The following is a 15,560-nucleotide window of genomic DNA, read 5'->3' as shown; positions in this document are numbered from 1 at the left end:
ACCTGGGCTGGCCCACGTGGGGCCATAGGTGCCCTTTAAGAGGTTAATAAAACTTCATGTTTTTGTAGTGTAAAACCCCAACATTAAAACATGGGGCTACAACCTAAAAGCTAGTTTTACATAAACTTATGTAACATTTAATACATTTGTCTAATATAGAAACAAAAACAATAAACAGTCAAGAAATTAAAACATTGTCTTTACATACCCTCACTTAAACCCATCAGAAATGTATTCATTTTTGCTACATAAGACATTTTTATAAACAGCTAAAATAAGAAAACAATGAATTTATGTAAATGAAGCTTTTTTTAACTAAAGATGTCTGAAAAGTCATCAATAGACTTTAAATGGAAAGTCAGAAGGGTTTTTTTATTATTAAAACACATCTCAGAGTTTGAAATGAATGACTTCACACAAAGTCTGTCTAATCTGTCTATTTGACCACTAGTCTAGTGGCCCGTGTGAGGCCTACCTGGGCTTGCCCGCGTATGTAAGTCGCAGACGTAAGGTATGCGCAAACTGGTTATAATCATAGTCACCTTTACACTTGTGTGAAGGTTTGCTTTATTCAGCTGATCCTCATGTGGTCCTAGTTGACATGCAGCGGTTGGAAGTGCAGTCACCGTTAAGTCTGTATTTTACAGTGAGTCCGAAGTAATCAATAACATAAAATGGGAAATGCCATTACACCAATCATTTTTATATAAAACAAATTTATTGATGAAATCAAATAATTATAGTACAATAATTAGATTAATTTTAATCTCACAGCCCACCTGCAGGATCGGTGAGGCACACTACTGGGCCGCGGCCCACCGGTTGAGATTCCCTGTTATAGACATCTAAACATAGTGGTTTTGACTAAATTAAGGCTAAATTTGGGCTGTCATTAATAATCTAATAGACAAAGTCTGTCTAATCTGTCTATTTGATCAAAAGTCTAGTTTCGAGTTATTCTTAGATGTCTATTAGATTTTCACTGACAGCCCAATTTTAGCGTTGTTTTAGCCAAGCTGTCTACGTTTTGATGTCTATTAGACATCTATTAAACACAAAATTGCTTGCTGGGTTCAAACATGCAAACGTGAATTAAACAATATGAATGCAGAGAAATAAAAATAGCTGACCTTTAAGAAAGTGCATTAATTCAGGAAGAGTATTTGACCAAATGGATGCTACTTTCTGGCTGAAATACATAAGCGCTGCTGCTGCTCAAGACGTAAATGACAGTACGTTTCTTTTATCTCACTGCACATGATGAATGTGCATCATTGGGTTGTGATAGCAGCACAAATATCATTTTATGATGCTCATAATAACCGTGAATCAGTAGATAGCCTCAAACTACTAGTGAGGTACGACATGTCAGATGAAGATGAGAGTGACAGCATGTTCAGCACCTCTAAATGTTGCGGCGTAGAAGCTCAGCAAATCCCCATCTCTCCCATCTCGACTGCTTCAAAGTTCTTTCAAATGTGCTTCTCATCTTTGGAGAGACGTGCTCCTTTTGAACCCGCAGCAAGACAAAAAGAGCTTTCTGAAGGAATAATGGCTGTTTATATGGAGTGCGTTGTGAGGAGCTGTCAGGCGCTGCCTTTAAGTTGATTTGCTAGAGTGTCAGAGAAGCGGGGCTTTGGGAGGTGAATCATGGATTGTCAGAAATCAATTCTCAGGGCCACTCTCCAGAGAGACTCAGAGCCATCAGGCATGAGAAAATAAATAAACCCAATCTTAAAAAACACATACCTTGCAATATAATAGCCTGCCTGTATGCAATAGTATAATTTAGCCACAAAGGGTGGTGCTTGGTCAACAGGAAATTCAATCTCTGAATTAGATTTTTTCACAAATCCTTTATTTATTTTTCTCCTCCTTAGCATTCTTTCCCTTTTTATTTATTATGTCATAGCTGAAGCTAATAACATGCTTTGAGCTCAGAAGTAACTCACTGTAATGTCTTCAGGAGAACCCCAGGTACGTTTGTCATTCAATAGTGACAGGCCAATTTCCGTTTTCATCTCCTCTGCTTTGCATTTCCACTAAGGCTCATTAGGACTCCCGTATTACCATTCACTGGGGCAGGTAAAATTGTTTGTCTCTAAATGGCAGGTAACATTGTTCTGGTGCCATTCATAGCAGGGGCTGCTAAACACATATGCAATATAATCATGATGTGGAAAAGAGCAAAAGCGCACCTCAGGGACTGTTTCATTGTTCTCCCTTTCAGCATTGCGTGTGAACCGGATTTAATCAGTGCTTGTTTCAATATGGATGTTTGTAATAAAGCTATACCTGTTTTCTTTCTCTTTTCAGAGGCCGCATCATTATGCTGTAATACTTACCATGCATTCATGTTTGTTAATCATATAGCAAAAGCTGAGAGCTGGGTTTCTTCAGCCTTCTGGGACATTTTCTGCTGTAACTTTTATTGTCGCTGAAGTAATATACGATATAAATCCTTAATCGCATTCCCATCTGATCGGCTACCATCAAATTTACTCTCTCCGAGGAGATATGAGCCGGACTTGATGCTGCTTTATCATCTCAGCTCTGATTCTGTTGTGTTTACCTCTCATCTTGTTGTTACAAAATTGAGTTATAGCACATCTCTGCTTTGTCCAAACATTTACAAGAAATGGAGCTCTGTAAACAGCAGAGCTGCTTCGATGTTCCCTATGTCTGTTGTTTTGAACAAGAAGAAGAGAGCTGATAATGAACCCAGCTGTGCTGATCTGTAGGATTAGAAGTCCAAAGTGTGAATTTACTGCCATAGATTCAGCTCTCAGTGGATTGGGAAGTTTTCAGACTCTATCCACTTACAAATAAAAGGAGTAAAAAAAACAGTCGTGATGACTAACCATAGCAAAGCAGACGACCAATAGCTCTCACCAATTACCTCCTAATGCCCTGGTGGTGTCACAGATTGCTGACACAAGCTGATAGTGAAGAGGCCATAGTCAGGATTCTATCACAGCTCTCCAATCCCTTGATCCTTGATCTCTATATGAAGTTAAGAGTGCTTCAGCACTAAAAGGTAAGGACCACGGACAGCTCCATAATAGGCAACTTGGACTACACAAAGTACAAAGAGCTCTATTACTGTACGCAAAAACACTGGGTCAAGGCTCTTGGGGTGCCTGCTAGACTGATTTAAACCTACACTGTAATCCCGAATAAGTTGACAAAACTCAAAAAATTTGAGGTAATCAGTTACGTCAAATTTTTTAAGTTATGAAATTATCTATTTTAAGTAAACAGAAACATTAAGTTTTGAGTTTGTTGTACTCATGCAAGACACTTCACCTAACTTAAAATACCCAAGTTACTCAGCTTATACGTTTTAATTGCAATTAACTTAATTGTTTTAATTTTTCCAAACTTTAAATACTTAGTCACCCAGCTCATACATTTTAATACCAATTAACTTAATTGCTTTAATTTCTTTCAACTTTAAATACTTAAATCACCCAGCTCATACTTTTTAATAGCAATTAACTTATTTTTAATTATTTATCTCACCTTTACATACTTAGTCACCCAGCTCATACATTTTGATAGCATTTTTTTAAAATTAACTTCTCCATCGTCAGTTTCACAAATAAAATTAGCCATTATTTTAATCTTTAAACCCCATAAATCTGTCAAAATAAATCTGTAATTTAAAACACACAGACAATACCATTTTAGACATTTATTTTTAAAGAAAAAATGTCCAACAGTACTTTCAAATTTGTCTCCTATGCAATTACAAATGTCTTAAAATGATAAAAACTATTAGACAAAGAGATTGAAAATGAACACTATTCTAAATTTAATAAAAATTACCCACAATGTAAATATGATATCAGACATAAGAGCCTCAAGAAAAAACAACTATAAGTTTGATAAAATTTAATAATACATTAATAAGTGTAAAACTTAGTCTTAAGGCATTCGTTAAAAAAAATAATAAGTGCACATTCTGTGAAGTGACTCGTTTAGTGTAAACTACACAGAAACTGTATATATATATATATATATAGTTGAAGTCAGAATTATTCGCCCCCATTTATTTTTTCCCCCAATTTCTGTTTAACGGAGAGCAGATTTTTTATATATATATATATATATATATATATATATATATATATTGTAGCAAGGCAGAGGGAAAACAGCGACACAGTAGGATGAGTTTACAGACAAGTCCCCGGAGGGTGCTTTATTTACAAAGTGTGGGTGGTGTAAAAGGTGCTCTTCTTTAAGGTGAGGTGCTCTGGTGCTCCGGGAAGTAGGTGAAGGACAGTGAGTAGTCGGGTGAAGGATCGTCACGAGCTGGAGTCCGCTACGGAGAGACAAAGAGACAAGCATTAGCACAGGGAGTCATTGAGAGAATGAAGCTCATCTTCTCCTGGCGTAGGTTGGGCTTATATGCCTCTCCGCGTGATGCCGTCCAGCTGTGAAAAATCCTGGCTTGATGATGGTCCAGCTGGGTGAAATTAGCGACCAGGGCGACGTGGCATGTGATCGCTCGTTACAATATATATATATATTCAGTCTTGGTTAAACTATGATTCTGTCATTTACTTATTCCAAACCTGTTTGAGTTTCTTTCTTCTGTTGAACACATAAAAGGTTATTTTTGACCAAAAAAAAAAAAAGCTGAGACCTGTAACCACCGATTTCCACAGTATTTGTTTTCCTATTAGAAAGTCAGTGGTTACAGGTTGTCAGCTTTACTTAACTTTTGTGTTCAACAGAAGCAAGAAATTCAAGCAGGTTTGGGACAAGTGAAGAGTTAGTAAATGACAGAATTTTACATTTGGACAAACTATCCCTATATATAATAAAATGCATACTTACCAATTAAAGGTAAATAAATGTTTTGAAGTTACTACCCCAGAGACAGTCTTTATTAAGTAAAAAAAAAAAAAAAAGCTCTATATTAACTCATTCTTTAAGGTTTCCATGCTACGAGACTTTTTATTTTCCATCATCCATGCCAAGCAAAACTTTTTGCACAAGTTCAAAGTCCTTTACTATATATTATGTGAAGAGCATACATTAATCCATACAGGACAAGAAAGGTCTGGAAGTGTGCTGTGGGTGGTGTCCAATTCATTCTTCAGGACAACAGAGACCCTCAGTGAATGCAGGGCCAATAAAGCATCTTCAGTCAGCAGGATTATCAATCTAAAAACATAATTCAAGGATATTAATGTAAGGACAGTATCAAAATGACTGAACCAATATTATATGATTTATCAACTATTCGTGATTACAAATATGTTATTAAGTAAAAGTTTTCAAAACTTTCATCTTTTCATTAAACATGCCTAATTGTGAAAAGAATGAACGAAGTCTTACCAGGGTGTTCCTAAAGAATCTTAAGTCACGCTCACGCAGCAAGACCAAAAGACCTCTGATAACAGTAGTCCGTCATGAACTGACATCATGCAGTTCCTGGAAATCAAGAATCAATTTTTAAAAAATTAAAAAAAAAAAAAAAAAAAAAATTCTAATTATATTTTAATGTATACTTTAACACGTGACCCCAAACATACCTGCTCATCATAAGCCTTTAAAAGATTAGCCAGGGTATCTGCTGTCTTGCCAGTTTTGGATGCTGTTTGCCTTAAAATTGTCATCAAATGAAATAGGTGGTGGTCCAGTTGTGCAAAGAATTTGTGGGGAAAATTCTCATTTGTAACATGTTGGTACTCTGCAAACAGCAAAAAGAAACAAGAGAGAATTTCATAAAACAAACCCACACCACAAAATATACAATTCTAGAAAAAATGTATTAATATTATTATTATGTTTCATTTACTTATCTATTTTTTACCTCAGATGAAAATCAGGTGTTGATCAGAAGTTGAAAGCAGGATCTTCATGTTGTAAACTGAACTCAAGGTCTAGCTGAAGTTTCACTTTCCTTGCTGCAAAAGTATCATTGATAAATACACTGTAATATTTATTTTATCTGGATATGCCAGGCATAGTAGTACAAAATAAATATTTTACCCACCTTTCACATGCCTCCATTTAAGAACCTATCTGTAGTCAGCAACACCGACCTTCAATTCTGTATGTACACAAAGTCACAGTGTCATTTAGCTGAGAGTGGAAGTAGTAAAATTGCATGATGTCTAACGTTAACCTCCAAAATGGTTAGCAATAGAGCTGATTATCATGTTAGTTGCTTTGATTCGATGAACACAGATTTAATTTAAACAGTATTGAAATTTCTAAAACAGAATAGGACGACAAAGAAATTTAAGGCCTGATTTTAAAAGCTAGAAATAACAAAACTTACCTTATTGTTTAATGATGTAAAAATATATACTAAAATATTTATATTTTTAAGATATAAATATATTTTAAGCTACAAAATTTGCACATCAGAAAACTATGTCTTGTTTACCACGTCTTAAATATTTTGTTTTGTTATTATTTTATTTAATAACATAATTTTGTATTAATGTGATATAGATATGCATACTTTGTTTTTTAGGCTGTTTATATTCTCTCCAGAGTAAACATTTTAAAAAATAGATTGAAAAAAAAAAACTTTTATCATACCTTTAAAATACATTTGACCTAAATGACATTTAAACTCATTTAACTGATCGCATTAATCAGGTAATCATTGATATGCAGAGATGTCGTCTTAAGCGCGAGTAAATATTAAGTGTTGATCAGTGCTGGTGATTGAGGTAAAGTTAGTTTTATATTTACACATTCAGACTTTCTCCTTAATAATATAATTTCAGAAAGGTAATTTTTGCATATTCTTAATGGTGAAATCATATTAGCAGCCAATGACTTTCAAAGTACAACATTGTTCAGTCAAAAAAAAATAACGTTAGTGCATTTAGTGTAATATTGTTTTCATGTCATACTTGCATGTGATTTCAGAACGAATAGACAAAGTACCATGGTAAACAATTTATGGAGCGAGTCACAAGTTGTTACTAAATGAATGTATGAATATAAAACCAACTTTACCTCAATGTGGTAGTGTAAATTGAAGCTCTGCTCTGTACCTGCTCATGTGAGGAGCGCAGCTTAAATGTTCTCCGTCAGGCTATCCTCATACATGGATCAGCAAGCAACAAGCGACATGCGGTTGTGAGAGCGCGCGTCTCCATGACAACTTCAGCACAGCCTGAGAAAAGGCATACTCGCGCCAAGATTTAAATTTTTTTTAAAAATGTAATCTGCCGATTTTAAATATTTTTGTCTTTATCACACTCTGTTAAAATTCAGAGTTAACACATTACAACTAACGCTAACATTGCACTGATTCTAACTTTTTAAACAGTAATGTTAACGTTAGTTAGCAACAAGTGAGGCTAAACATGTTTTCTGTAATGTACGACATGTAAACGCACCCTGATTAACTCTACATTACATTGAACTGTTACTGTGATTATATTAATTAAAACATACATTTAATATTGGATTTGTAAATATTTTACTTACTGTAGTGTGAAGCGATGCCGATCCGCCATCTTGAAAAAAACGAATGAAGCATGAGCACGTACGTGAACCTGGATGACGTCAGACGCAAAATCACTGGGCTGACAGATTTTGAGTTAATGAAACTTTAAAGAGACATTTTGTATAAATTAAACCCAGCAGAATTGTTCACCTTACTTGAAAGATTAAATTTTTTCAAACTCAAAAATAAGAAAAAGTTCTAAATACTCATCAAGGTTAATTAAGATAAACGAATTTTAATGATTTAAGTTAATAGAACTCAATTCAATTAATTAGTTACAGCATTAGGGTTTACAGTGTATAGTGTGTGGGTGATTGCTCCTTTTTTTTTTTTTTTGTATTGATCGAAGGGTTTAATAAGGGTTTAATTGGTACAATCTTTGCTATGGTGTTTCAGTTAGACATGAATTAGAGAGAGAGCGTTTAGATGGTGGAGTGGATGTTGATTTTAAAGGTACAGTTTACCCAAAATGGAAAATTCTGTCATCATTTATTCACCCTTCACTTGTTTGAGTATCTTTTTTCTGTTAAACACAATAGAAGATATTTAGAAAAATGCTGGAAACATTTAACTATTGACTTCCATAGTATTTGTTTTTCAAAATATCTTCGTTTTTATTTATTAGACAAAGGAAACTCATAAAGAACCACTTTTATGTGAGTACTTTTTCATTTTTTGGGTGAATTATTCACTAAGTTAGGTTGATACAGATTTGCGTGTGTTTTTCATTGGGAAGTTATATATGCATTTATTAGTATGTATTAGGGCGGCATGATATTGGAAAAATATAGATTTTTATTGCGAAAGATTTTTATTGCGAATACAATTTTGCCAAACGACTTGAAAAGCTCTTTTTGGAATAAAATTGTTAACTTGGTTTCATTGGTATAATCTTGTAGAGGAGTCTATCAAAGAAATTGCAAGAATAAAATAAATAAGATAGAGCAAAGACAACAGTGAAATAAGTAGAGAAATATTCAGGTATAGTAATACGATATGATTTTTTGCCTTAATAATGATAGATCATGATATCAGCGATATATCACAAGAAAACCTTCCACAATATATCATCATATTTGTCAATGAAGAGGGAAAAATGCATCAAAAAGTTTTTTTTTTTTGTTATTTATTTTGTTAACAGCACATATATTTCTTAGAATTGTAACATTGATATATGTTCAATCCGCTATTATGAGAAGCGATAACTCATACATATTATTATTTTGTCCTGCCCTTATTATTGAATAATCAAATGTAATTTAAAACGTGTACACTGTGCATTCTCCATTGCTCTGGGTGTCCGTTGAGTGTTAAAATGTCTTAAATTTCAAAAGCAATATTTTAGGCCTTAAAAACACCTTAAATTCACTGAAATTTTGTCTTGTAGGTTTTAAATAATTTTAAGCTAGTCTTAATTTTCCTATGTCTAAGTAAACCTACCCTATTGGGCTGACACAACATTTTTATATTAAAGTTTTTATTGCAAAGAGATACAATTCAAGACAGCTTACATGTTTACAGGAAATTCCCTAATCGAGGAAATAAAACTAAAGCAACAAATCCCTTTACATAGTCTTCCATTAATACAAATACTATTTAAAGAAGTAACTGGGCCATTAGGAAAAAGTAAAATCCTTAGTGTTTAGCCTTGTATAAATCTAAAATTTGATTCATAATGGTCTTAAAAAGTCTTAAATTTGACTTGAAGAAACCTGAAGAAACCCTGATTGCTAATCAACAATAACAATCCCAACTCCACGTTGCAGATGCTGCAATGTGATTATTGCGAATGCACACATTGCGTTATCAATGCTGAAACAATATATTGTGCAGCCCTGATATGGTTGTAGTTATTTATACAACAGTTCTGTCTGGTTCATGAATCTGATTGGCTGATAGCTGTGAGATATTTTGCCAGTAACAGCACACAAAGGCCTCTTCACCTTTGTGTATTACTCAGCAGAGGACGCTCTACAGTTTGACAAATATTCCTGCTGTTGGGCCATATAATGTACTTTTGAGGCTATTTTAGTCGAGAATGTAGTTGTTTAGATTTCAACTATGCAGTTTATTTATTAGAATAGTGCCTACTTTAAAACATTTATAATTTCTGAGAGACAGCGAGTCGGTCTCCATTAGTTAAAGAAAGTTGACGTTGTCTATCCACAAGATGGAGCCGGGACCGTATAATAAGCCCTTGCTTAGAAGATTAAAACTGCATGTTTTCTTGAGGGCGGATAAGAAGCTGAAAAACAGAAGTGTCACGGTTTTTAAGGGCGACCAGATAGCGTCAATAAGAAGCTGCGAATAAGAAGCTGGTTTCTGCCTTGTCCCTGCTTATCGCAAACACAACAGCAGTCTTGTAGTGATTGTGCTGCTTTTATTAAGGGTTAATTATTGTGATATTGTAACGGTCGCTTAATATTTGATATGCATTGTGTATAAATGACATGTCCCCTTTAGGAGGACTTCTTCTGTGGTTGTTTTACCTTTGAGATGTAAGCACACAAGTATGGACGCTCAGTTCAGCTCGAGCTCTGAGGAGAAGTGTGTGATGGTCGCTCTAACGCTGTAAGTTATCAATCTTTTATTTCAATAATGTAACATTTTATTTTGCGACGGATGTTTGAGTGTCTTTTTCTTTTCCTATTTTTATACTCATTGTCCTTGACTGGCATGTATGTAGTCAACAGCATTTGGGAGAAACGCATAACGGCCAATAGGAAGAGCGAAATGGTTTTTCTCCTTTTTTTTTTCATTCAAGTCTCCGGCTAAACGCTGGGACACCTGGCACCCGTCACAATTCCAACGGCAACAGAGAAATACTGTAGACTTTAATTGACTTTAGGGAGATATCTCTGTAGACGGATGGCATTTCATGTCGCATTCAGCCTTATAATCTTAAAATGTTATCAAATTCAGCTGTTTTGTCATCACTAGACATTATGCTATAGAGAATCGTTCAAATACTAGCTCGAAAGTGACATTGGTGAATTAGTAACAGCTTCTGCTGTTCTGATGTCAGCTGCAGAAGTGAATGAATGGCGGAAGAAAGTAGTTCCTAATACAAAAAGGTTTTAGACTCTCCGTGTTTGATTTTCTTTTTTAAATACACGATTGTGCTATCGAACTGTTGTATAAATGCAATATTACACTCGTAGCAGTGCGATAAGGCTGTATATCAGCACTGGTGGGACGCTAAGGCAACGCACGCCTCCAACCAGTGCTGATATACAGCCATATCACACTCCTACGAGTGTAATATTGCACATTTACATTATGATGATATATATTACCATGTTTCTAGGGACTGAAGACATCCAAAAAAACTTTTTCTGGCACCTTTTAAATGTATGCATTATTAATGTGTATTGTCCCTGTCCACTGAGACTTAAATAAGTTGTATTATTATTATTTGTATTAGTAGTAGTAGTAGTAGTAGTAGTATCTTCAAATAATGTTAATAATTAAAATAATAGATAACTTCAATACACATTTGACCACCCCTAAAATGGTTCATACCATTGTGAATGCATGTTTGCACCGAAAATATTAATTCATCGATTTGAAACTGGCAAATCTAGAGCTTCAACAGACAGTGTAAATGTTCACAAAACATTTTTCTTTAAAAAAGGTGTTTGTAGGTGTCTGTAAATCTAGACGCATAGTTTGTATTTTATTATGCACTGGCTCGCACATGGAACTTAAACAGTAAGATAAAAAATACATAGTAGTAGTAGTTTATGTTCCCTATTCTTACTATATTTAGTATATTAATGTGCAGAAGGAGAAATTTAGGCAGGTGTCGAGCAGGTGAATCTCCAGCCTCTGCACTAGCCACAAGGGAAACAGGCACTTGCTGCAATACAGTGAAAGATCCATGCCATAAATGAGGCGCTTTCCAGTGGGAAGACAGTACGGAAGAGATTAGCTGACTCCCCACCAGGATGCTCTGGCTGTGCTGAAGACTTGCACTTTCTTCATGCCCTTCCTCTTCTTCCTGGCCTGCTCAGTGGTGTGCCACAGACAGGGAGTCTCTATCTGCACCACTGATTTAAAGGCTTGTAGCACAAAAGCTGTGTAAAACCTACCTGTGTGTCCCAGAGCACAACGGGTAGCCGCAAATACCAAGTTACCAAATACCAAAAAAAGCACTTTTGAATGCCATGCAAGCGGTAAAGTAAACATGAGACAGTGTGTCTGCTTCTCCATAAAATGACACTACAACATCACAATTAATAGCTCATATTTTTTTTTATATTTGCTATACTATAAATAAATGTTTGTTATTTATAAATATATAAATATTTATAAAATATATAAATGTATTTATATAGGGTCAAGGTTATTATAGAAAACTACTAGAAACTAAAATTTAAAAAACATTTTCTTTAACTGAAATAAGAATAAAACTAGAACTAACTAAAACTGGATTTAATATATACAAAACTAACTGAAACTAAAATTATACTGAAACTGTAATTTATTATAGCACAAATGACTTTTGTTTTTGTCTTTGTAATTGTTTTTAATACTGTAAGCCTTTTAGAAGTAAATCTATTTACTTTGCACTGCTACTGTCGGTGTTTGACCGTATAGCATCTCAGACTCATCCTTCAGTCATCCTTGCTGTGACTGAACATGACAGCAGCACATTGACAATATAAAATACCCGAGAAGACACTAAAAAGTATTAATATAACGCCATTTGTGCCCAATAATAGGTTTTATTTCTGTATTAGTGATTGCAATTCCGAACAAATCATTTTTTTAACCGGATCTTTTAAGTTGAGTTCTAACTTGTTCACCAAATCGAACTGAATCATTTAAAACGATTCTTGTCTACAGTAACATTAAGCACTTACCCACAAACAACTTGATACCCCATCTGACTCGAAATAAACCAATATATACTGAGTTATTCAGTTATTTGAACAGTACACTAACATCAGATTTGAGAAGCTATGAACCGATAATACTGCACATGCTTGATTTAGTGAATTGAACACAAACAGTACATGACAGACTGCTGTATGGAGCCAGAGCAGTCTCAAAAATAATACATTTGTATTCATAAAATTCATGAATGCACAATTCAAAAGTAAAAAGCAAAATATTTCCCAAATGCGCACATATGCATCTTACATAAATACTGTTAAAATGTTTACACAGTTATGTATATATGAGGTTCTTGGATTACTTTCCTCATGCATTTATGAATTATGTTAGATGTGTTTATAAACCAATGAATGTGTATTTGAAAATGCTCATGGAGACCTTCCTGGCAGGACACGATTTGTACATATTGGATATTCTGTTTAGCCAATTTTAGTCCAGAGTTTTTAGTCCACTAATCAACAGGTTTCGTATTGAACAAACTCAAGTAGCTCCACCGTTTAATTATCATTTTATATGAAATAAAATAAATAATTTTAGCAGTATTATTAGACATCTGTCATTTAAAAAATGTCATAGTAATGTATTTTATTTAGACACTTGTATCATACATAGGCATCTTAGCATGTCATCTGTTTTATTTTGCTGACCAGCTCTCATAATCGGTGGTAAAACTGTCACATTGCACAGCATGGAGCGAATTAATTTGCAGTGACCAGCAAACTCGACTTCAGTGTAGGCCTAATATATTAGCAACAGCCATAAATTTAATAAGCTGAGTAACTTTATATATGATTTTGTCATTCGCGAACGCCTATCTATTCGATACATTCAGTAGAAAATCTTACTGAAAGAATCATTGATTCAAACGAATTGGTAAAATAAATAGTAATGCAGTCATTTGCTCCCACCTGCTGGCATTTTTAGAATATCATTTTGTCGATCACCTTTGTGATCAGAATGTTATGTTTGAATTAAATTCCATGAAATTTTGCCGCTTTGAATTTAAATAAGTGAATCATGCTTCAGTTGGGTTACTAAACTAATTTGTAAGAAACTTTTCAAATCATGGTGATGTGACTAAAATTATGATTGCTGACTACATATTTTTGATAGTTGAATTATGACAGTAAATAATATTTGACAAGATATTTTTAAGACACGTCTATACAGCCTAAAGTGACATTTAAAGGCTTAACTAGGTTAATTAGATTAACTAGGCAGGTTAGGGTAATTAGGCAACTTATGATGTATATAGATGGTTTAATCTGTAGACTATTGCAAAAATATATAGCTTAAAGGGGCTATTAATTTTACCTTAAAATTTAAAAAAAATTATAATAAAAACTGCTTTTATTCTAGCTGAAATAAAACAAATAAGTCTTTTTCCAGGAGAAAAAAAATATTATCAGACAGACTGTGAAAGTTTCTATGCTCTGTTAAACATAATTTGAGATCAAAAGATCTGATTCGCGTTTAAGATCCAAACTTCTCATCACAAACTTCCCTTATAAGTCTTGCACACATATTTTACTTAAGACTGCTATCTTGGTAGTGGTAGACGGTAGAGTTCTTGTGTCAAAAAAAATGTATATTTGAGTTTTTATTATACAATATTTATTCTGATGATTTTGAATCTCGCACCCAACAAATATAAGAACTCACAAAAAAACAACAAACAAAAAACTAATACTAAAACTAATAAAACTAAACTAAAACTAAGCAATTTCAAAATACAAAAGCTAGTAAATCTACCTGAATTTGAAAACAAAAAGTCTAATTGAAATAAAAACTAAAACTAATGAAAAAATCCAAAACTATTATAACCTTGCGTAGGCTGGCACATATTCAACACTCAGCAGGTGAATATAGTAATTGCATGTCTCTGCACTTGCACAATCAGGGATGTGTAAAATCAAATTCAGCTTTTTTTTCACATCTTACATTTTTTGTTAGTGTTGAAGGTCTATTGACTTTATTCTGAAAAGAGCTGAGCACTCGCATTGATTTAGGTCCTCCTAAAAAGCAAGCTCTGGAAATGAATCCTTAGTGGCCATAAGTGGGGTATAAAATTTTACACCCTCTGTCTTACATCACTGGCTGATCCATAATGATGGTTTCTGTCGGCCGCTGTGTGACGAGGGACATGGGGAGTGAAAGTTTATTAGATGTGCTTGTAAGGACCATGTTTGCTGGGAATTTAAAGCAGATATATAGTTTGAGGCGACAGATTCTGATCGGTCACCCTTCGTGATTGCTAGAGTAGATATTGATTCAATTGATTTAGACACGCATCGATTTTAAATCCTGCTCGGGAGATTGAATGAATATCGAGGAGGCTGACCGAGTTAGGAAAGGCACTAATAATGCTTTTGCCAACACCACTTTCGCCTCTAAACATGAAAATTGATTCAGACAGCAATATACTATTTTGCAGACATGTCTTAGTGGGATGTGTTAAATTGACTTGCTGTTAAAGCACACATTGCTATGCATTTGTGTTTAAAGACGCATCCTTCACTCTAAAAAAAAATTCCGTAAAAAAACGGTAAAATGTACTGGCAGCTCATTACACAAATATTTTACCGTAAATTAAAAACGGAAAACTTCTGTTAATTGACAAGTGTGTCCACATTAAAAAAACTACAAAATATCCGTTTTTTGACGGTTAAACTACTGTAAAATAACGAAACATTTTATAGTAATTTAAGGGTTTTCTATATAAAAAAAACGGTTATTTTCTGTGTTTTTAAGGGTATACCAACAGTAAAAAAGCGGAAATATTTTGTGTTTTAATAGTATACCTATTGTAAAAAAACAGACAGATTCTGTGTTTTAATAGTATACCTACTGTAAAAAAACAGACAGATTCTGTGTTTTAATAGTATACCTACTGTAAAAAGAGGACTTTTTTGTTTTTTAATAGTATATATACACAGTGAAAAAATGAACAGATTCTTTGTTTTAATGGGATACCTACTGTAAAAAAAATATTATTTTACTAATTTAATGCTCTTCAAGCAGCATAGAAATGGCAGTTGGTAAGGATAAACATATACATATGGGAAATACACTATTAATGGTTTACCATAGTAAAAAAAAACATTTATTCTATACTGTATGTGTAGAGAAGCAGTAAATAGTTTGTTAACTGTGAACTTACAATTAGTACAAAAACAAC

General features: G+C 33.9%; 1 long non-coding RNA gene across 2 annotated transcripts; it reads right to left on the bottom strand.

The window, feature by feature from the left end:
• Positions 1-4,170: 4,170 nt before the first annotated feature.
• On the bottom strand, positions 4,171-7,509 carry LOC137496196 (uncharacterized). Of its 2 annotated transcripts, XR_015496091.1 has the most exons (7): positions 7,026-7,509; positions 6,008-6,064; positions 5,825-5,918; positions 5,544-5,701; positions 5,347-5,442; positions 5,043-5,172; positions 4,171-4,324 (listed from the first exon to the last, which is right to left on the bottom strand). It is a non-coding gene; the product is annotated as an uncharacterized LOC137496196 (long non-coding RNA). The 2 variants fall into 2 exon arrangements; XR_015496090.1 differs by lacking the exon at positions 4,171-4,324 and having other exon boundaries at positions 4,933-5,172.
• Positions 7,510-15,560: the final 8,051 nt, after the last annotated feature.

The sequence above is a fragment of the Danio rerio genome, chromosome 7 (assembly GCF_052040795.2).
Source record: "Danio rerio strain M-AB ecotype USA chromosome 7, GRCz13ab, whole genome shotgun sequence".
NCBI lineage: Eukaryota > Metazoa > Chordata > Actinopteri > Cypriniformes > Danionidae > Danio > Danio rerio.
The sequence above is the reverse complement of the archived record's forward strand: the minus strand, read 5'-3'. Positions and strand labels throughout refer to the sequence as shown.